The sequence below is a fragment of the Schistocerca cancellata genome, chromosome 3, assembly GCF_023864275.1.
Source record: "Schistocerca cancellata isolate TAMUIC-IGC-003103 chromosome 3, iqSchCanc2.1, whole genome shotgun sequence".
In the NCBI taxonomy this organism is placed as follows: domain Eukaryota; kingdom Metazoa; phylum Arthropoda; class Insecta; order Orthoptera; family Acrididae; genus Schistocerca; species Schistocerca cancellata.
In genome coordinates this window covers 578,300,078-578,322,044 of record NC_064628.1, presented here as the reverse complement: position 1 = coordinate 578,322,044, position 21,967 = coordinate 578,300,078, and the positions used below count along the sequence as shown (strand labels likewise).

Here is a 21,967-nt window from a genome sequence, read left to right as displayed (position 1 = left end):
ATTCATTATTATAGTCTCATGAAATTAATAGTTACAATTAAAATTTACAAATATACAAAAGGTTAACAATGAGAGTATGTACAAAATAAAATATCATTTTGTTACGTAAAATTTCAGGTTAGAAATCGTCCTATTTAATCTTTAAAAGTAAATACGAGTTATTTACAATAATGTGTTTTGTTAATTTAAAAAATACAAATTAATTACCACACAGAAAATGTTCCTAACATTTGCATTAGATATGCACAAGCTGTTTGATTTTTCTACAACAGTAAAATTTCGAAATATGCGTCCAAACGTAAGTAATGCAGTTAACTATCAGTGCTGACAATGATCAGTTAATTATTTTTGTAATGATATTAGCTCTGGTTTACAAATTTGGTTAGAAGTTACATATTGCTAGACATTACGTAATTGTAGCTTTGGCTCTATCTTTTTTTATTAAGTTACAATAGCTTTTCCAAATAGAAATTTTGGGATCAATTTACAGTTCATTAACGAAAGGAATAACGATACTAATATTAATGTTTGCTTATTGTTCAATGAAATACATACTGATTATTATATTCGTGATGAAAAATTGATGGGTCATAGTTATTATTATGTTACACATTTACGTATTATATAATTGTTAGTCGTTGTATTTAAATATCAGTCCTTGCTCAAAATAATATCATTACATCATAAATCACTCTTCCACAGTGTCTTAAATTTAATATATTTAATAACTGAAATGATCGATACCAGGCTACACATTCCGGGTATCGACTATTATAGTAAAGCTGGGGGAGGCTGATATGTTATACAGTTTAACAAATTATGTTTTTGCTGTAATTTAAGTAAATCACCCTGGAGTTGTTGAATCTGAGAACGAGAGTGATATTGGTACTTGAAACATTCCAGTGGTTAACGTACGAGTGGATACACCAAAGCTGGGGTCGCGAAGACCCTGCTTGTACCAAAATTTGAACACACTCATGCACATCATTTAACAGCTTAGCAGAAGTAATGGTATTTACAGTGTTGTGGATGTATTAGTGTAACTGAACTTTATAATTTCAGGCGTTGTCCCTTGTACTCGTGCTCCATGAATATGAAGCTCTTACATCAAACAGGACATTTTCAAACAAGGCAAATTGCAGCACAAGGCACAGATGTCATCAGAAAACAAAGAAATAACGGTGCTCAGGAACAATAGAAGAGTTCGTCCAAGGATATGCCCATTTGCTACGTCCAAATTTGTCTCCAAAATTACGACAAGAAAGACCACTCAGTTCAGTAGCGAAGGGTACCAAGGGCACATGTCGAGAAATAAACATGTGCAACGTTTTTCACTTAATTCTATTTTATCAAATGACTCTGATACAAACGGAGAGCAAAAAAATTTGAAAAACACGAATAGTTCTCGCAAAAGAGAACGACACTACTACTTTAAAACATGTATAATTTAAACATTAAAACAGATACAATCCCTTTGTGTAGTACAAAATCTCACAACAGCTTCAAAGATAACTGCCTGATACGACCGTCCAAAATGTTCCTTTCTGAAACAGATTAATTATGATACAGGTCTAAAACACACGTGAAACACAATTATAACACATACCTTAAAATGAAACAAGCAACCAAATCCTTCAGACTCTGAAAAAGGAGGAACACATCCTTGGGTAATCTCGTCTGAAAATCAAGAAACAATGCTGTAAAAGATCTCAAAATGGAGACCACATTGAACAAAGTTCTACTCTCAACTATGACATTTACTTGGGAAAAATATCAAATATTAAAAGATTAAAAGAACTTTCTCACGATATGGTTTGAAAGGCACCTTGTGTGGCATGAATCATAGGTCATCAGAAGTCTCTCTTTCTAATGATAATAGATCACTAATCTTAGCCAAGAGCAGAGATATTAAAATATATTCGCTTTTAAAACAATTTTTTAAAGAAATTAACAAGACATAAAGCTGTTTACTCATATACGATTTTAAAAACACTGCAGCTATAAGCATGAGCACGAGTACACAAAATTATTGGCACTGATTCAAACGAAAATACCGAATGACTGAGGAACTGTCTGACCACACAGCATACCACTCACAATATACATGAGAACAAACCTCTCAAACACCGTCAGTCTACTAAACAAGATTAATCGATGTCATTCATTAATACCAAAAACCGACAAATGTTTGCATATCCAACTGTGACGTCACTGTTTATTCTTTTGCATTTTTCCTTCTTTTACTACGATGAAAATAGACGCGCAATACGGCGAAACCTAGTCAAATTATCAAATGACACAACCTTGTTGTATCTGTTGACCTTTAGATAAAACGGATAGCACATTTAACTTTGCACACACTACTCCAAATCTCGACAGAGAAGTAACAGGCTCAGCAAGCATAACCCATTCGCGTCAATGCTCAGTTTATGCTCGAAGCGTAACTCCAACTCCACTTCACTCGCAGGTGACCCAGTAAACATCTAATATAAATACTGCCACCTATTTGCCACTCCACGTGCAAATAGCTCACCCATTGTCCCACGAGGTCCACTAGCCTTTCCATTCACAGGAGGCGACGAGGCCATGCACCGACCCACTTACGGCATTTTAAGGCTTTGCTGTTCGACACTGCTGCTCCCTAGGGGGATGCGGGGGGAAGGTGTTACCGAGAGATGTGTTCTCGGCATCTTTCGATATCGATAGCAGAATTCCTCAAAAGTCATTTGATGGAAGCATAGATTTTGTTCCATCGATAGCAGAATTCCTCAGATGTCATTTGATGGAAGCATAGCAGAATTCCTCAAAAGTCATTTGATGGAAGCATAGATTTTGTTCCATCGATAGCAGAATTCCTCAGATGTCATTTGATGGAAGCATAGATTTTGTTCTGAGTACCAATATTTGAACGTGTGTCTGATACTGAACATAATGGAGAGTTTAGACAACCTGGATCAGTTTAAATAATCCTCCGAGTTGGAATTAAAGACATTCCAGAAAACCAGCCAGAGGCTGCGCCCAATGTTCCATGGCGCCACTATCAATATTGATGCGTGCTGTTTCGTCTTATGAACGTACTAGCCACATGTTCGAGGGAACAGCCACCATGCGAAATCCGAAGCATTTATACATGTCCGTAGATGTTACACATATTATATAATTTACACAATCATATTTCATCAGACAGGAACTAACTCTATCATTATTAATTGTCAAACTGTGTAGTAAAAATGTACATAAAATACCAAATAAATACTTCAATTTTGTTGTGCATAAAAAGTCATCCTGCGATCTCCTGTACAGTAGAGCTCTGTAACTACATTGTAGGAGTCGTGTGTGTGTGTGTGTGTGTGTGTGTGTGTGTGTGTGTGTGTGTGGGTGGGTGTGTCTGTGTGTGTGTGTCGGCGATTCTACGTATCACAAATAAAGGGCACCATGTTTATGTACAGGGGATGGATAAAAATATCGAAACACGAAATACATAACACATTACCATGCGCTTGTGTACGGAACCTGTTGATATTCAAAATAGCTTTCAGTCATCTCGGAATGGATAAATACACGTCCCGCACAGTTTTCAAGTGGCTCTTATATCTTTCTTCCTACAAAATACGAGGGGTTAAACTTTAATAGTGGCACCTATTTATTTACAGCTCGTACAAAATAGATACGTGTTTCAAAGTTTTACTGATCTTCAAAATAGTCACCAGCATTGTGTATAACCAGTTGCCAGCGATGTGGAAGTCGTAGGATACTCTTAGCAGTGCCATTCGTGTTGACAGTTCGAGCGGCGCGGTCCATTGCCCGACGTATTTGTAGCAGTTCTGAAGCGAATGCACTGAAGTGCTTCGTTCAGTTTAGTAGTCGAGTTGAGCTAACGACGGCTTAAGTCAGGGGAGCGCAGTAAGTGGTATAACACTTAGCAGCCCCATCAGTCAAACAATTCAGTAACAGCTTGCAATGTACGTGCTCGAGCATTGTCCTGCAAAATGATGGGCAGGTCCTACAGAAAGTGTCATCACTTATGTCTCTATGCTGTTCATTTTGGAACACAACCTACGACCAGCTTAGAGAGAGACAGTATCCTACGACTTCCACATTGCTCTGGCAACGGGTTATACACAATACAGGTGACTACTTTGAAGGTCAGTAAAACTTTGAAACAGGTATCTACGCTACCGGCCATTAAAACTGCTACACCACGAAGATGACGTGCTTCAGACGTGAAATTTAACCGATATGAAGAAGATGCTGTGATATGCAAATGATTAGCTTTTCAGAGCATTCACGAAAGGTTGGCGTTGGTGGCGACACCTACAACGTGCTGACATGAAAAAAGATTCCAACCGATTTCTCATACACAAACAGCAGTTGACCGGCGTTCCCTGGTGAAACGCTGTTGAGATGCCTCGTGTAAGGAGGAGAAATGCGTACCATCTCGTTTCCGACTTTCATAAAGATCGGATTGTAGCCTATCGCGATTGCGGTATATCGTATCGCGACATTGCTGCTCGCGTTGGTCAAGATCCAATGACTGTTAGGAGAATATGGAATCGGTGGGTTCAGAAGTGTAATGCGGAACGCCGTGCTGGATCCCAACGGCCTCGTATCACTAGCAGTCGAGATGACAGGCATCTTATCCACATGGCTGTAACGGATCGTGCAGCCACGTCTCGATCCCTGAGTCAACAGATGGGAACGTTTGCAAGACAACAACCATCTGCACGAACAGTTCGACGACGTTTGCAGCAGCATGGACTATCAGTCGGAGACCATGGCTGCGATTACCCTTGACGCTGCATCACAGACAGGAGCGCCTGCGATGGTGTACTCAACGACGAACTTGGGTGCACGAATGGCAAAACGTCATTTTTTCGGATAAATCCAGGTTCTGTTTACAGTTGATGATGGTCGCATCCGTGTTTGGCGACATCGCGGTGAACGCACATTGGAAGCGTGTATTCGTCATCGCCATACTGGCGTATCACCCGGCGTGATGGTATGGGATGCCTTTGGTTACACGTCACGGTCACCTCTTGTTCGCATTGACGGCACTTTGAACAGTGGACGTTACATTTGAGATGTGTTACGACCCGTGGCTCTACTCTTCATTCGATCCCTGCGAAACCGTACATTCCAGCAGGATAATTCACGACCGCCTGTTGCAGGTCCTATTCGGGCCTTTCTGGATACAGAAAATGTTCGACTGCTGCTCTGGACAGCACATTCTCCAGATCTCTCAGCAACTGAAAACGTCTGGTCAATGGTGGCCGAGCAGCTGGCTCGTCACAATATGCCAGTCACTACTCTTGATGAATTGTGGTATCGTGTTGAAGCTGCATGGGCAGCTGTACCTGTACATGCCATCCAAGCTCTGTTTGACTCAATGCCCAGGCGTATCAAGGCCGTTATTACGGCCAGAGGTGGTTGTTCTGGGTACTGATTTTTCAGGATCTATGCACCCAAATTGCGGGAAAATGTAATGACATGTCAGTTCTAGTATACTATATTTGTCCAATGAACACCCGTTTATCATCTGCATTTCTTCTTGGTGTAGCAATTTTAATGGCCAGTAGTGTATTTTGTACTAGCTGTAAATAAATAGTTGCCACAATTAAAGTTCCAACCCTCGTAGTTGCAAGTTCAGGCAACGATGATGGAAGTGGACAGGGACCACGCGCAAGTTTCTCCAAAGTACACCACAAAGGCTCAATAATGTAGAGATCTAGTGGCTGTTGTGGCCAGGGGAGAGACGACAATTCATCCTCGTGCTCAAAAAAGCAGCCCTGGTCGATGCGATCTGTGTAAATACGGGCCCTCCTGCCTCGCAACACAGCTGCACCATGGAACAAACATCGTACCTTGCGGTGAACCTGATAACCCAAAATGGTCACATAATCCTTGGAAGTAATGTGACCTTGTAGAATACCCTTGGGAGTGTCATGGACAATAACGATACGGCTGCCCCGACATTTTTAACTCTCGGGTCGTAAACTCGGTCAGAAGTTGGAATCAGAGTGAAACAAAAGACGCGTGCCTAATTGACATACTTCCATTGCCCCATAGTCCTAATGTTCCGGCTTCGGCACCACGTTTTCCATTTACGGGCTCTTGCAAACTGGTAAGTGGTTTTGGAATTCCAACTCGCCCTGCACTTCCGTCTCATCGAGCTCCCTTCTCATTTTTGTGGTGACGTGGTTCACTAGTATGACATTCAGATCTCTAGTGACTTTTGCTAGTATCGTCACAGCGCTCTCCAATGACCGTCTGTCATGATCACTCAACACTCAATTCAATCCGCATTGTGATTTAGCTTTTTCCCAGTACGCGATATGATTCTTCATTACAGTGCACCATACGAGCAGCAACAATTGGCCAACTATCGAACTCACTTATCTCTGACTTAATGCACTCATAAATACGCAGAATAATGTTCCGACGCTTGCAACGTATGGAGGACAATGCACATACAACTTTCGTTGTCAAACACAACGGTGTAACGGTGTAACCATTTGTCTTGGTGTTTCCTGATTCTTGTTGAACACCTGTAGCTATGCGCTGATTATTCCTGGGTAATATTTTTGTATTCGCCATTAACCAGTTTATAGCTAAGTTTTTAACTAGATACTTTCTCAGTAACAACGGCTAACAAGTTCGTAGGCTCCCAAGACTGGTGTCATTCTGGATAAAATTTTGGATATTTGACTGCTTCATTGTGAACTACTGAAACAACTAAATCGCCATCGTTTCGACTGATTTACTACGTTCCTCTTCAGAGTGGACCGCCTTGAAGACGATCGCAGCAAGTGGGTCGAAACGCTGGCAGTTTAGCTGTTTTAGCACTTTACAAAGACGCTGTCCTATACGCAAAAGTATTTTGTCCAAAATGGATAACAATTCTTTAACAAATTTTGGTTCAGTTACTGGTTCAATATTCCTGAACTGTAGATATAGATACACAGCGGCGTGGGAAGAATTACGGTGTGTGCCGGAACCAGCGAAGTACATCTATTTGTGAACACAAATGAGAATAAAGTAATACTCACGTTCGCAGGTATGTCGTAGCAAAGCTTTCTCTTCAAACTCTTGTCGCTGTCTGCTCCTCTCCCTAGTGGACTGTACTGAAATACCTACGCTTTGTTCTCTCTAATCTCAATGAGCAACCTGATGAACCAACAAGACTGTTACGCAAAACTGGGAGTAAAGCACTTACTATCGACTTTTGCGAGAATGAGGCACGTGATACAAAGGAGTGCGTGAAGTAAAGCGAGTAATAAATAACGTTGCTTGCAACAGCCAATGTGGCATGTTATGAAGCCAAAGTAAGGCGACAGAAGGATGAGGTAATAGAAGAACGAAGCAAAAGCTCACCCTGTAGGTTATCTGCGAGGTCGACAACTGTCAAACGAGTTTAGAAACGCTTTTTCCATGATACACAGTGCGCACAGCTGGTAACAATCTTACAAGGGGCGTTGCGCACTGCTCTGCCCACTTCCCTTTACTTCAAACTTAATACACTACTGGCCATTAAAATTTCTACACCAAGAAGAAATGCAGATGATAAACGGGTGTTCTTTGGACAAATATATTACACTAGAACTGACATGTGATTACATTTTCACGCAATTTCGGGGCATAGATCCTGAGAAATCAGTACCCAGAACAACCACCTCTGGCCGTAATAACGGCCATGATACGCCTGGGCATTGAGTCAAACAGATTATGGATGGCGTGTACAGGAACAGCTGCCCATGCAGCTTCAACACGATACCACAGTTCAAGAGTAGTGACTGGCGTATTGTGACGAGCCAGTTGCTCGGTCACCATTGATCAGACTTTTTCAGTTGGTGAGAGATCTGGAGAATGTGCTGGCCAAGGCAGCAGTCGAACATATTCTGTATCCAGAAAGGCCCCTACAGGACTTGCAACAGGCGGTCGTGCATTATCCAGCTAAAATGTAGGGTTTCGCAGGGATCGAATGAAGGGTAGAGCCACGGGTCGTAACACAACTCAAATGTAACGTCCACTGTTCAAAGCGCCGTCAATGCGAACAAGAGGTAACCGAGACGTGTAACCAATGGCACCCCATACTATCACGCCGGGTGATACGCCAGTATGGCGATGACGAATACACGCTTACAATGTGAGTTCACCGCGATGTCGCCAAACACGGATGCGAGCATCATGATGCTGTAAACAGTACCTGCACTCATCCGAAAAAATAACGTTTCGCCATTCGTGCACCCAGGTTCGTCGTTGAGTACACCATCGCAGGCGCTCCTGTCTGTGATGCAGCGTCAAGGGTAGCCGCAGCCATGGTCTCCGAGCTGATAGTCCATGCTGCTGCAAACGTCGTCGAACTGTTCGTGTAGATGGTTGTTGTCTTGCAAACGTCCCCATCTGTTGACTCAGGGATCGAGACGTGGCTGAACGATCCGTTCCAGCCATGCGGATAAGATGCCTGTCACCTCGACTGCTAGTGATACGAGGCCGTTGGGTATCCAGCACGGTGTTCCGTATTACCCTCCTGAACCCACTGATTCCATATTCTGCTAACAGTCATTGGATCTCGAACACGCGAGGACGAATGTCGCGATACGATATACCGCAATCGCGATAGGTTACAATCCGACCTTTATCAAAGTCGGAAACGTGATGGTACGCATTTATCCTCCTTACACGAGGCATCTCAACAGCGTTTCACCAGGCAACGCCGGTCAAATGCTGTTTGTGTATGAGAAATCGGTTGGAAACATTCCTCATGGCAGCACGTTGTAGGTGTCGCCACTGGTGCCATCCTTGTGTGGATGCTCTGAAAAGCTAATCATTTGCATATCAGAACATATTCTTCCTATCGGTTAAATTTCGCGTAGCACGTCGTCTTCGTGATGTAGCAATTTTAATGTCCAGTAGTGTAGATTTGAACGTCGGTGGCCGGAGGTCAGAGTCTTAAAGAAATGAAATGCATCTCTTAGAAGCACTTGAAAAAGTTGTGTTTGAAGATATCTGACTGCTGTTAAGTATCAAACACATAAAACGTAACAACATTATTCCCGTTAGCTGAGCGCGTAGCGTTAAATGCTTATTGTTGTAAAGTTGCTGGTTCGAATCTTGCAATCACATATTTCTGCTTTACTGAAATTTCAAAATATCTAAAAAATAAAAACGTTAATTAACATGTATTTAATAATAATTCTGTTCTAAAAAAATGTCATTTTGAATTACTGTTGGTATGGAAAACAACTCAAATGTGGTACATACATTGTAATTTCTTTACCATTAATCGAAAAAAAATCACATATGTCAGTAATACCATTCAGTCTACAAAAATAAAAATGTGTCTCGTGGACATTTGACCTTTCTCATTTTTTCGCTAAATTTTTATTTATTATGAATACTGCCATTTTGATGCAGTTTCTGTTTCAATTAAAAATAATATTATGCTATTTTTATTAAAATAGGACTGATATTTGTTAACTGACATTTCTGTTTGTTAACAGGCATAGAATGTAAGTAAACGTATAAATGAAATTTTGTTTCTAACGAGATTCGAAGAGGCAACTTCACAATCAGACTGCCATACTTTAATGACACGCGCTTAACTGCAGATGGTTATATTATCACGTCCCACATGTTTAAAACATAATGGTCGGAAATTCCCCATCATTCATAGGTGACTTTTTCGAGTTTGTCTGAGAATGCCGTCACGCTGCTTTAGGAAACTGATGGCCGGACATGGATATTAGAGTTCCTTATGTATGACGCAAGTGGAAGAGCGCAGAACTGTCCATAACGTCCTCTTGTTTTTATCAAATAAGTACTCGTGCATGACACCTAGATACACTCCCTTCACAGTAACATCTTGTACTAATGCCCACAATCATAGACAACGTTTGGTATTTGCTGTGCCGTTTTCTGGAAAGAAACAGAACTTACGACACATAAACGTGCAACCGTTACGAGCGTAACCACAAGCATAACCAATTAAGGTGTCTGGCAGGATGCGTAGCTCCCGTTTGAGAGGGTGGACGCCTTGATCAAGATGGACTACATTATCTACCTGTTTACTCCGCAAGCCACTGCACAGTTCCTGGCGTCAAATGTTATCGTTTTTCTTTTCTATTCCATTCGTGTAATGAGTACGGGGATAATGACTGTTTGCTTTTCAATGTACTTACCCCAATCTCTCTTATTCTCATAATCCCTAAGTGGTATGTGCGATGGTAGCAGTATAATGGTGGCACAGTCTTATTTGATGTCAAGTTCTCAAAATTTTCCCGACAGGTTCTGGAGCGACCTCCGTCGTTTTTGTTACAAGTATTCCTACAATGGTGCCCGTGTATTTCTGTTCCACATGCATATAGTCGACACCAGGACCGACCACTGCACGCCAAACATCATCCGGTCCGGGGGTGAAGATGGTATGTCAGATAAGCCTCGATCTTCAGTTCGGCAGCATCGTATTGTTGGCGTTGTTTACCCTTCGCTGTTTGTTCGTCTTATGGAGAACGTTCATAGGCCCAGCGGCTGTTGACACGAAAAAGAGGCAGTGTAGCGATACATCGTGACAAGCCTTTAAAAATGAGTGGGAATGACAGAAGACCAGTTCCCGTAACTGACTGCCATTAAAGAAAACTCGAGACGTGAAAAATCCGTTGTGGCATTGACAGAATTACGAGGATCGTTTCCTAGACGTTTTGAGGACACTGTCAATCTTACATGGTTTCGAGACCGTTTGCTGTTTCAGTTGGAAGTGCCTCTGTGTATGTGCAGATGTAACTGATTGATGTGCAATAATTTCACATTTTACACACAAATACTTTTACATTAAAACAGTCCAATACTGCAACATTTCTTCCTCAGGGAGAGTTTCCACGCCTCCATAACGAGGTTGCAAAAGAGCTGCAGTATAACGTTCAACACATTTTGTGAAAGACCTTCCTTCCATTATGAAACTAAATGAGCCACGATTGCGTGCCAGCCTGAGTAAAATTGTCTGCGTCTGTCCGAATGTCGACAGTTTGTACCAGATAAAAATTATATTGTGTCTCCAGTACACCGAAAATAGTTACATGTTACTGAAAATTTGTTCTGTTTGTGACCTAGGTTGTTGAGGAATATAAAGTATAAGCCAATTCGTGTGCAGTGCGACTGCAGCACTGTTATTTAAATGCAGCGCATTGGCTATTTCCCCCTGTTCCCCCTCCTCACCATGAAAAGGAAATTTGGAAATTTTTGGTAAAGACTGAAACATCCACTTAAAAAAATTATGAATGACTGTGTTGGTAAACTTCTACTTTATTTGATACAAAGACAGCTGAGTAAAACTCAACGTACTCAGACATTTCTCTATTTACTTAGTCTGATCATCACTAAACTGACACACAATATTTTTAGCGCAACGCAGTCTGACTTCCAATAATACCTAAAAAAGGATGGCCCTGACTAACAATAACCTATACCTTTCATGAAACACGTACCTCACAAAAATCTTTGTTACTCGAACTACTGCAATACAGCGAGCGCCACTACTGCCAGCTAAGTAATATATTCTAACTACTGAAGGCACTAACTACTGATAGGCATTTTTAGCAAATGAAAGATTTTTAATAGAGAACCAACAACAAAGAACGTATTTACCTTCATAATGTTCAAAAGTATATATATCAATTTATGACATCCATCTTTACAAATTTCCTTTTTCTGGCGGACACACGTCCAGATCGTCCGCTTATAGCAAGCTCTCGAAACTTTGGCATCTCTCTCTAAACATCCACCACTGCTGGCGGCTCACCTCCAACTGCCCAACGCTACGTGCTGTTCACATCCAACTGCCAAATACTACACAAGCGAATATTCCAACAATGAGTGAAACCAGCCACAGACTGCACACAGCACAGTCAGTGATTTTCATACAGAGCGCCACGTGGCGTTAACAATACAAAAACCTAAACAGCCTATTTACAGAACCCATGGGACCAAACTGCTGCGGTCTTCGGTGGTTAAGGTTACATACTACTCAATCTAACTTGCGCCGAGGACGACACACACACCCATGAACGAGGGAGGACTCGAACCTCTGGCGGGGCGAGCCTCGCGAAACGTGGCAAGGGCCTTAGATCGCGCGGCCACGACGTCAGCATCACAGATTTACTTCAAACTTTGTACACCTTCAGTAGGCCATTGAAACACCATAGTGTACAAGTAGCAAGGTGCACTTCTCTGGCAGTTCCGAGAAAATCGCAAGAGATGTTTTACGCTTCTAATATGTAATGGATGTATTTGTTTATAGATGCATGATGTTAGAGTTCGTGGTGGTCAAGTAGTTAGTGTTCGAGCTGCTTCAGACGAATGAGTATTGGACGACGGTTTCACTCCTGCCCAAACTTTTAATCTATATTTTTTTCGTCACTGGTCATATTCAATTTATGTGACATTTGAGAGGTAATATAATTAAGGAAAATCACGTATATTTCGATGAAATTTCAATGAATTTCATGTTATTTAACTACTTACTATTTTCAATTACATTTAATTATTAGAACAAGCGTATTTACAACTAGAGACAAGTAAATTGAGAAACGGATAGAGTTTTCCTGAAAGTGTATGCGTAATCCCTTATACATACAGTCCAGTAAGGCACCTGAAACTACACTACCGGCCATTAAAACTGCTACACTAACAAGAAATGCAGTTGTTAAACGGGTATTCATTGGACAAATATATTATACTAGAACTGCCATGTCATTACATTTTCACGCAATTTGGGGGCATAGATCCTGAGAAATCAGTACCCAGAACAACCACCTCTGGCCGTAATAACGGCCTTGATACGCCTGGGCATTGAGTCTAAGGAACAGAGGGATCGAGACGTGGCAGCACGATCCGTTACAGCCATGCGGATAAGATGCCTGTCATCTCGACTGCTAGTGATACGAGGCCGTTGGGATCCAGCACGGCGTTCCGTATTACCCTCCTGAACCCACCAATTCCATATTCTGCTTACAGTCATTGGATCTCGACCAACGCGAGCAGCAATGTCGCGATACGATAAAGAGCAATAGCGATAGGCTACAATCCGACCTTTATCAAAGTCGGAAACGTGATGGTACGCATTTCTCCTCCTTGCACGAGGCATCACAACAACGTTTCTACAGGGAACGCCGGTCAACTGCTGTTTGTGTATGAGAAATCGGTTGGAAACATTCCTCATGTCGGCACGTTGTAGGTGTCGCCACTGGTGCCATCCTTGTGTGGGTGCTCTGAAAAGCTAAGCATTTGCATATCTAAGCATCTTCTTTCTGTCGGTTAAATTTCACGTTTGTAGCACGTCATCTTCATGGTGTAGCAATTTTCATGGCCAGTAGTGTACTTTGCATCTCGACGCTTCAAGCTGCAGATGCAGAGGCGGGCTCCATTTGTCAATTAACCTGCGTAGCGGCGAGACGTTGCTAATGTAGCAAGGACGAGTAGTGCATGCGCAAATTTTTTAAATATCACAGAATGTACACTTACGTTACAGAAATGAAGGTTTAAGTGGGAATCGAACAGCCGCCTCACACTGGTTTGTCCTACGAAGCTCGAGCGCCAGCCTCTTGGCCACCATGAAGTCCAGCGTCCATTACCTACGCACAGACACATCCGTTACGTAATAGACTCATAAAACTTCTCTTACGATTTTCTCGGAATTGCCACAGTAGCGCACCTCACTCCTTGCACATCGTTGTTTTTGTCGTCTTCAGTCCAGAGTTTGATGCAGCCCTACAGGCTACTGTATCCCGTGCAAAATTCTTCATCTCCGAGTAAATACTGCAACTTACATCCTTCTGAATCTGCTTAGTGTATTCATCTCTTGGTCTCCCTCTACGATTTTTACTCTCCACGCTCCTCTCCATTACTAAGTTAATGATCCCTTGATGACTCAGAACGTGTCCTTCCAATCGATCCCTTCTTCTAGGTAAGTTGTGACACAAAGTCCTCGTCTTCCCATTTCTATTCAGTACCTCCTCAATAGTTACGTCATCTACCCATCTAAGCTTCAGCATTCTTCTGTAGCGCCACATGTCGAATGCCTCTAGTCTCTTCTTGTCTAAACTATTTGTCGTCCACGTTTCAAACATGGCTACACTCCATACAAATACCTTCAGAAAAGACTTCCTGACACTTAAATCTATACTCGACGTTAACAAACTTCTCGTCCTCAGAAATGCTTTCCTTGCCATAGCTAGTCTACATTTTATATCCTCTCTACTTCGACGTTCATCAGTAATTTTGCTTTCCAAATAGCAAAATTCATTTACTACTTTTAATGTCCTATTTCCTAATCTAATTCCCTCAACATCACCTGATTTAATTCGACTTCATTCAATTATCCTCGTTTTGCTTTTGTTGATGTTCATCTTATATCCTCCTTTCAAGTCACTGTCCATTCCGTTCAACTGCTCTTCCAGGTTCTTTGCTGTCTCTGACAGAATTACAATGTCATCGGCAAATCTCAAAATTTTCATTTCTTCTCCGTGGACTTTAATGCCTACTCCAAATTTTTTTTTTGTTTCCTTTACTGCTTGCTCAATATACTGATCGAATAACACTGGGGACAGGCTGCAACCCTGTCTCACTCCCTTCTCAACCACTCCTTCCCTTTTATGCCCCTCGACTCTGGTTTCTGTACAAATTGTAAATAACCTTTCGCTCCCTGTAATTTATTTATTTCTACCACCATCAGAATTTGAAAGAGAGTATTCCAGTCAACATTGTTAAAAGCTTTCTCTAAGTCTACAAATGCTAGAAATGTAGGTTTGCCTTTTCTTAATCTATCTTCTATGATAAGAGAAGGATTAGTATTGTCTTGCGTGTTCCAACATTTCTGATCTACCCCAGGGCGGCTTCAACCAGTTTGTCCATTCGTCTGTAAGGAATTCGTGTTAATATTTTGTAGCCGTGACTTATTAAGCTGATAGCTCGGTAATTTTCATACCTGTCAACACCTACTTTCTTTGGGCTTGGAATTACTACATTCTTCTTGAAGTCTGAGGGTATTTCACCTGTCTCATACATCTTGCTCACCAGATGGTAGAATTTTGTCATGGCTGGCCCTACCAAGGCTATCAGTAGTTCAAAAGGAATATTTTCTACTCCGGGGGCCTCGTTTCGACTTAGACTTTTCAATGCTCTTTCAGATTCTTCATGCAGTATCATTTCTTCCATTTTCTCTTCATGTACGTTCTCTTTCATTTCCATAATATTGCACTCAAGTACATCGCGCTTGTGTAGACCCCATATATACTCCTTCCACCTTTCTGCTTTCCGTTCTTCGCTTAGGACTAGTTTTCCATCTGATCTCTTGGTATTCATACAAGTGGTTCTCTTTTCTCCAAAGGTCTCTTTATCTTTCCTGTAGGCAGTATCTACTTTACACCTAGTGATATATGCGTCTACCTCCTTACTTTTGCCCTCTAGCCAGCCCTGTTTAGCCATTTTGCACTTACTGTATCTCATTTTTGAGTCGATTGTATTCCTTTTCGCCTACTTCATTTACTGCAGTGTTATATTTTCTCCTTTCACCAAATAAATTCAATATCTTTTCTGTTACCTGAGGATTTATACTAGCCTTCGTCTTTTTACCTACTCGATCCTCTGCTGCCTTCACTATTTCACTCTCAAACCCACCCATTTTCTTCTACTGTATTTCTTTCCCCTGTTCGTGTCAATCGTTCTCTAACGGTCTGTGAAACTCTCTACAACCTCTGGTTCTTTGAATTTATCCAGGTCCCATCTCCTGAAGTTACTACTTTTGCACATTGTGTTGTTTTAATGACCTACTAAAGTTGTACAAAGTTTGAAGTAAAATCGTGATCCCAACGTTGTGTACTCCCCTTGTGAGACAGGGTGGAGTGGCGTTGGGGGAAATGTACAGTGAGGTTGAGTGCTACGGCGTTCATGCCAGGGCATGGCTCGAGAGCCGAATTATTGGCCGCTTCTGGTCTACATACATCTGTTACGATCGTAGCCGTGCATCTTTGAATTCATTCTCTTCCTGTGGTCATTACTAGTCGATAAAGAGTAGAGGAAGAATTGGTCTTACTATCGTCAAGTAAGCGATTTTCATTACACCTGCACTGAATTTTCCCAGTGCTCTCACAAAAATCTGGTTCTTCAGTTTATCTTCACTAATACTGATTTTGCATGATCGTTCCGTTTTATAACACTTTGTAGTATTACCTGTAAATATACGATGTGATGTGCTCAATATGTTCACCATTAATCTTTTAATCATATACTATCAAGTTTATAAGCATTACATTAATCTATCCATACTTAAAGAGTGCTACAAAATTACACAAAATGGAATATTTTTCCGTAATTTCTTTATGATTATCCAATAGCGATACTTCTCTGTAGATAAGAGTATCGTGAGTTAGCAGTCTTACTATGCTGCTGACACTATCTGATACATCATCTATGTATGGTAAGAACATTGGAGTCCAGTTAAATTTTCTGGGGATGCACCTCACGTTACTTCAGCCTCAGTGGAACATTCTCCGTCCAGTGTAACGAACGGGTTTTCGTGCCAGTCATATATTTTGGAAAATATTTTGTACAGGGTGAAGCAGAGGAAACGCATGTTTTTCACTATTGAATGACTAGGACGGTTTGATAAAAATAATAAAAACAAGCCTTAAGTGATAGATTTTTAATGCAGTTTTGAAATATACATACTTTAAATAGGTTCGAAAAATAATGTCTTGGCGATGACGTCCTTCTTGCTGGATACAAATTTGGATCCTCTTCCGAAAGTTACGCATGGCTCTCTCTAACATTTCATTCACTACAGCTTCAGTTTCCTGACGAATGGAATTCTTCAGGTCATCGATTGTGCGAGGCTTGTTTATTTAGACTTTTGATATCCCCACAAAAAGAAGTCGCATATCCACAAATCGGGTGAGTGAGGGGGCCAGTAAACATCACCATATCTTGAAATAACATGTCCTGGGAACATTTGTCAAACTACTTCCATGGATGCTCTCGCCATGTGAGCTGTGGCACCGTCGTACTGAAACCATATTCCTCTCATGTTCCATTGACGCCTTTCAAGTTCTGTATGAAGAAAGTTGTTTAAAATTTTAATGTAGCGAGATAATGTCACAGCAACTGCAGTTCCTTCCTCTTCAAAAAAGTAGGGTCCAACAATCCCCATCTTTGAAATGCAGCACCACACTGTTACTTTTAAACTGTGGAGAGGTCTTTGGTGTAATTCATGTGGGTTCTCCGGCCCCCAATACCGACCATTTCGAACACCGACGTAACCGTCTACATGAAAATGTGCTTCATCACTCATGAAAACTGTGGCATCTGCATCTTCCGTAAAAATTTTGTCTATTACGCGACAAAACTTTCTGCGCTGCACAAAATCCCCTTCACTAAGCTGCTGGACGATCATTATCTTGTACGGGTGAAACTTAAGATCATCATGTAAGTTGTGGTGAAGCGAACGACGTGACATACCCAGCGCTACAGCCTGTCGTCTAGGCGATCGTTTCGGACTAGCAAGAACTGCCGTTCTCACTTGGTCTACATTTTCCGGGTGTACGAACTGAACAGGGAAGACCAGGTGATTTCTTTTCCATCACAGATCCAGTACTTCTAAACGCTGCAGCCCATCGGAGTACAGTATTCCGATCAGGCACTGCACCTCGACGTCCAACTCTAATATTTTGACGGAAAAGACGTTTCGCTGTGACTACGGAATCATTGATTCTAAAGTACTGCTCGACAACGAACACACGGTGTTCTACGCTCCAAAGCTCCATAGCGACTGAAACTGCATTGTATGGGCAGTCTGCCAACATTCATTCAAGGTCAATACCCCCTCTCGTCGCCGCGTACTAGCGGTTCAAAAAAAACATGTATTTCCTCTGCTCCACCCTGTATAATATTTTCTTGATAAATAGTTGGCAATGTGGTGCAGCGTCCAGCCCTATATCTATGAAGACTGAACTTATCTTTTCATCCGCATCCCTTGTTTGCAAAATATACTGCGCAAAGAAATCAAAATATATATCATACGACTGGTGTCCCCTGAAGTTATGGGCTGATTCTTTGGCAAGTAGCAGGTCGTTATAAATAAAGTGGAGACATACATGGAGGTTCAACATGGGCTGGAATTATCGTATGGCAGCAAAACTTGGTAGATATGCTAATACGTCAATGCAGAAGCGATCTATGCTGAAAAAAGGTCGTCCCAGTTGTGCCCACCAGGTGTAAAAAACGAATGGAAACAAGACACATGGGATATACCATCTACATGTAAACTATCGTGTTCTACATTCAGTGCACTGCAGATATAAAGGTAATTGGGACAAGAAACCAAACGAAACACAATAATTCGTTAATGAAGACCATGGGTCCCTTATACTAAAATGTGCAGAAGATGTCACTGAACAGTCTCAGGCAGCTGATCTGTGGATTTCTGGTTCACTCTGGATACGTTGAGCTAGCATGTACCCTCTGAATTATCTTTCATAAGGGTTTTTCCAGAAAATAAGGTGAATTTTATACAAATGCAGTTTCTTCAAGATCTTCAAAAAAATGGTTCAAATGACTCTGAGCACTATGGGACTTAACTTCTGAGGTCATCAGTCCCCTAGAACTTAGAACTACTTAAACCTAACTAACCTAACGACATCACAAACACCCATGCCCGAGGCAGGATTCGAACCTGCGACCGTAGCAGTCGCGCGGTTCCAGACTGTAGCGCCTAAGACCGCTCTGCCACCCCGGCCGGCTTTCAAGATCTTCATGTGGCAGAGCTGAACGACATGAATTACTAATATTAGTCAAATAGCAGAGATATTCACAGTGTCAAGAAATACTGGCTAACCGCTATTAAGGCACATTTTTGCAGTTTACAGAATTAGTTTACGTGCTATTCGTTATGCTTTGAGATAGTGAAAGTTGAAGCTCACAGTTAACAATCCGCGTTACTCATTGCAATATAAAAAGTAAGTCTTATATCCATGTGAAGACATTTTGGCTTGTTTTTTCATGGTGCAAAATGCAAACTTACAAATTTATGTCAGATAAATAGATGTTGATGAATAACGTAACCAGCCGCAAATACTTTTTGAAATGATTATGGCAATGTCATAATTGGATTTTGGGCTATCATCTCCATCTTCAAGATGGCTAACACCTCTAAATACACTGACGTTTTGGTCAGCTGCACGTCATTTACTCCTGCATTTCATAAGAATATTTGAATATTTAGAGCCACTTTACATGGTTTTTCGTTAATAATAATACACTCACGTGTCTGCATTTATTTAGATAAAATGACAGGCAAAAAAATTGGCCAGCCTGAATAACAAAACAGAGCACTGCGCATGCCCAAGTAGAGAAGTGCTAGTGTTCAACACTCTAGTGGTCAGCTTGAGTAGTGGAATAGAAAAAGCGGTTTATGGCCCCAGAGGGTTGATTTATTACCCCCTGGGGATAATCCATCCTTATGGCAAACCTTCATTTCTCTTTCTCCCTCCTCCTCCTCATCCTCCTCATCCCTTTGGGCAACCGCAACCCCTCTGCCCCCCCTCGCCAGTACTATCACACTTTTGATATAAAATTAATTGACTAATTAATTAAATCGATTTTCAGGGGCTGAGTTTCTCTATTTGCCGGGATCAGCCAACATCCAGCAACTACATGGCCTGATTACGTAATTACGCTGCTGTAGATTGGAGGTGTTGTCTTGTGTGTGTTCACCTTGACTTGCAGGGATCGATAGAGGTAGTGCACAACGCCACGACCAGAGGACCTCTCAACCACACAGACATCGCCCTCTCCCTCCCCATCCCTCCCTGAAAAACTTTAGCAGGAAAATGACTCACTCTGTGCTGGAGAGGAAGGCTCTAACGACACGAAATTCAAATCAATGTCAATAATATATTGATTCATATTCTTTATTTAATCAGTTTGCAAGAGACAGGGTTCCCCCACTTGGAAAATAGTTCATTTGCACTACCTTATCAAATTAATTGTTTAAAAATTCACAGGAGTGAAATAGATCACTTAAAACTCACCATCACCTTACAAAGATCTTTCTTCGTAATAGAAACATATATTGAATGTTTGAGTATCACACACAAACATGATGCAAATCTAGTAATTACATTTTCACCACACATTGATTGAAGCACTAAATACATCTGAGGTCTTTTATGCACCAACGTTTGAGAACACAAGCACCCTTCTCTACCACCATGCTTCCACTAAACATATCAGCTGAAAAAATCCAACCGATCACAAACAACTTGCGATCGGAAAGAACACGCCATCCACTGAGTGCCAGGAGCTGTGGTTGTGCCATCCGTCGCCGGCAGAGACATGGCATCGTCTTGCAGGAGCTGCTGAGGAGATATCTGCACACATATTGGCTGTGGCAACAGCTGCAACCCCATCACCTGGCATCCACACACCCACCGTGTCGAACGTTCAGAGGTCGGAGAGACTATCACCAAACAGTCAAACAACAAGTTTTCATTGGGGGAATAATCGTCCACTACAGACACACGCCATTTTGTGTCTTCTCATGCAATACACGCGTCCATTTCTGTCACCACTCACCCAGCACATTGGCCACTTTGCTAGCCCCCACTGCTGCGAGGTTGGGACATTCTTTGTACCTAACCACCCATCACAGACTGAGCTAATCCGTGAATTCTGGTGACCATTCATGTCTCATCAGGCAGGAGAATCTGTTCTTAAACAGCTTAATAGTTGCCACGTTCTGCATCACAGGACTAGACTACTAAACTCATTTTTGGGTCATGACAAAGTGCTAAGTGCAAACTCTACCTCCCTCACAGGATTCTTCCTCACTTTCAAATTCTCTTCCAGTAAGCAAACGTCTCTCAAGGTAACACCACAGAGAAGTATCCGTGTATATGTGCAGACACAGACATACAGAAAACAAAACAAAGCAAATGCGTTGCTGCTGTAGAATATGTGGTTGGAAGTGACTGTATGCATTCGAGTATAGTGCTATACTACACCATATGACCAGAAAAATAGTGCCTTTTCGCTAGGTATTGACAAACGTACTGAATTTACAAGCAATATTACAATACGTGGCGAGAATTGATGTCATGATCGCATGGGGAGAAGTGACATAAAATCGATAAAATCATGAAAATTGACGGAAAATACGTGCGGGGAAAATACGCCGAAATGCGGGGAAATTGAGGGAGTACTAGCATGTACTCTGCTTTGTGCACAACAATTCTTGTACATGGGAACGAGTATGCGACAGCAAGAGAAATACGAAAAAAACTTGACGTGGAAGCATGGGAACCAGGGAAACAGTCATTTTTCGTAGACAACGATTAGACAGCTGGAACAGAATGTTTTACGTGGACGACCACCAAATGTAGAGTAATTGACCCCAAAGTTATTGGCCACCACCTAATTGATTTTTACCAAATGTCCTCAGGTAAAGTCCTTAGCTAAAGAGCTTTGTACTACCAGCTGAGGGATTGCAATGTACAACGTTTGACCCTGTGCGAGACTGTTATGTGTCTTAAACGCTAACCAACAGTATGACAATGAGCTTCTCTGTACTCTCCACCAATTACAACAATGTGGCGTCAGCTAACGAATACCTTACAAAACAGTTGCTTGATGTTTTTAGCAACATTCTGTTGTATGTTATTGGGATAATAGGGATACATACAACTTGACTACTGTCTTTGATGCATTCCTGGAAAAGAGAACCATCTTACTTTAAGTTGACATGGATCTGCGTTAAAGGGTAATCGAAAGTTGATTGGGTGATGTGTTTAGATGGGTTGTAATGAAGTATGATTTAACGGTAAACTGATGATGTACTCTAGAGAGAGGGAGCTGTTTCTCCAGGCCATTTATCACATATTTAACTAATTTTGTTGTTGTTCTCTCAGGGTGCAACAGTTGTGTG

General features: G+C 41.6%; 1 protein-coding gene across 2 annotated transcripts in view; it reads right to left on the bottom strand.

Annotated features, from left to right (window-relative positions):
* The window catches only part of LOC126176821 (solute carrier family 22 member 7-like), a 232,740-nt gene that overhangs the window by 189,642 nt on the left and 21,131 nt on the right, over nucleotides 1-21,967 (bottom strand). Inside the window, exons 1-2 of one of the 2 annotated variants that reach the window (XM_049924006.1) lie at nucleotides 7,047-7,296; nucleotides 1,607-1,677 (exon numbers count right to left, since the gene is read on the bottom strand). The gene's annotated coding sequence lies outside the window, so the exon portion shown is untranslated. Of the gene's footprint in view, nucleotides 1-1,606; nucleotides 1,678-7,046; nucleotides 7,297-21,967 lie in introns of those variants that run through there. The other variant, XM_049924007.1, reaches the window with a different exon arrangement.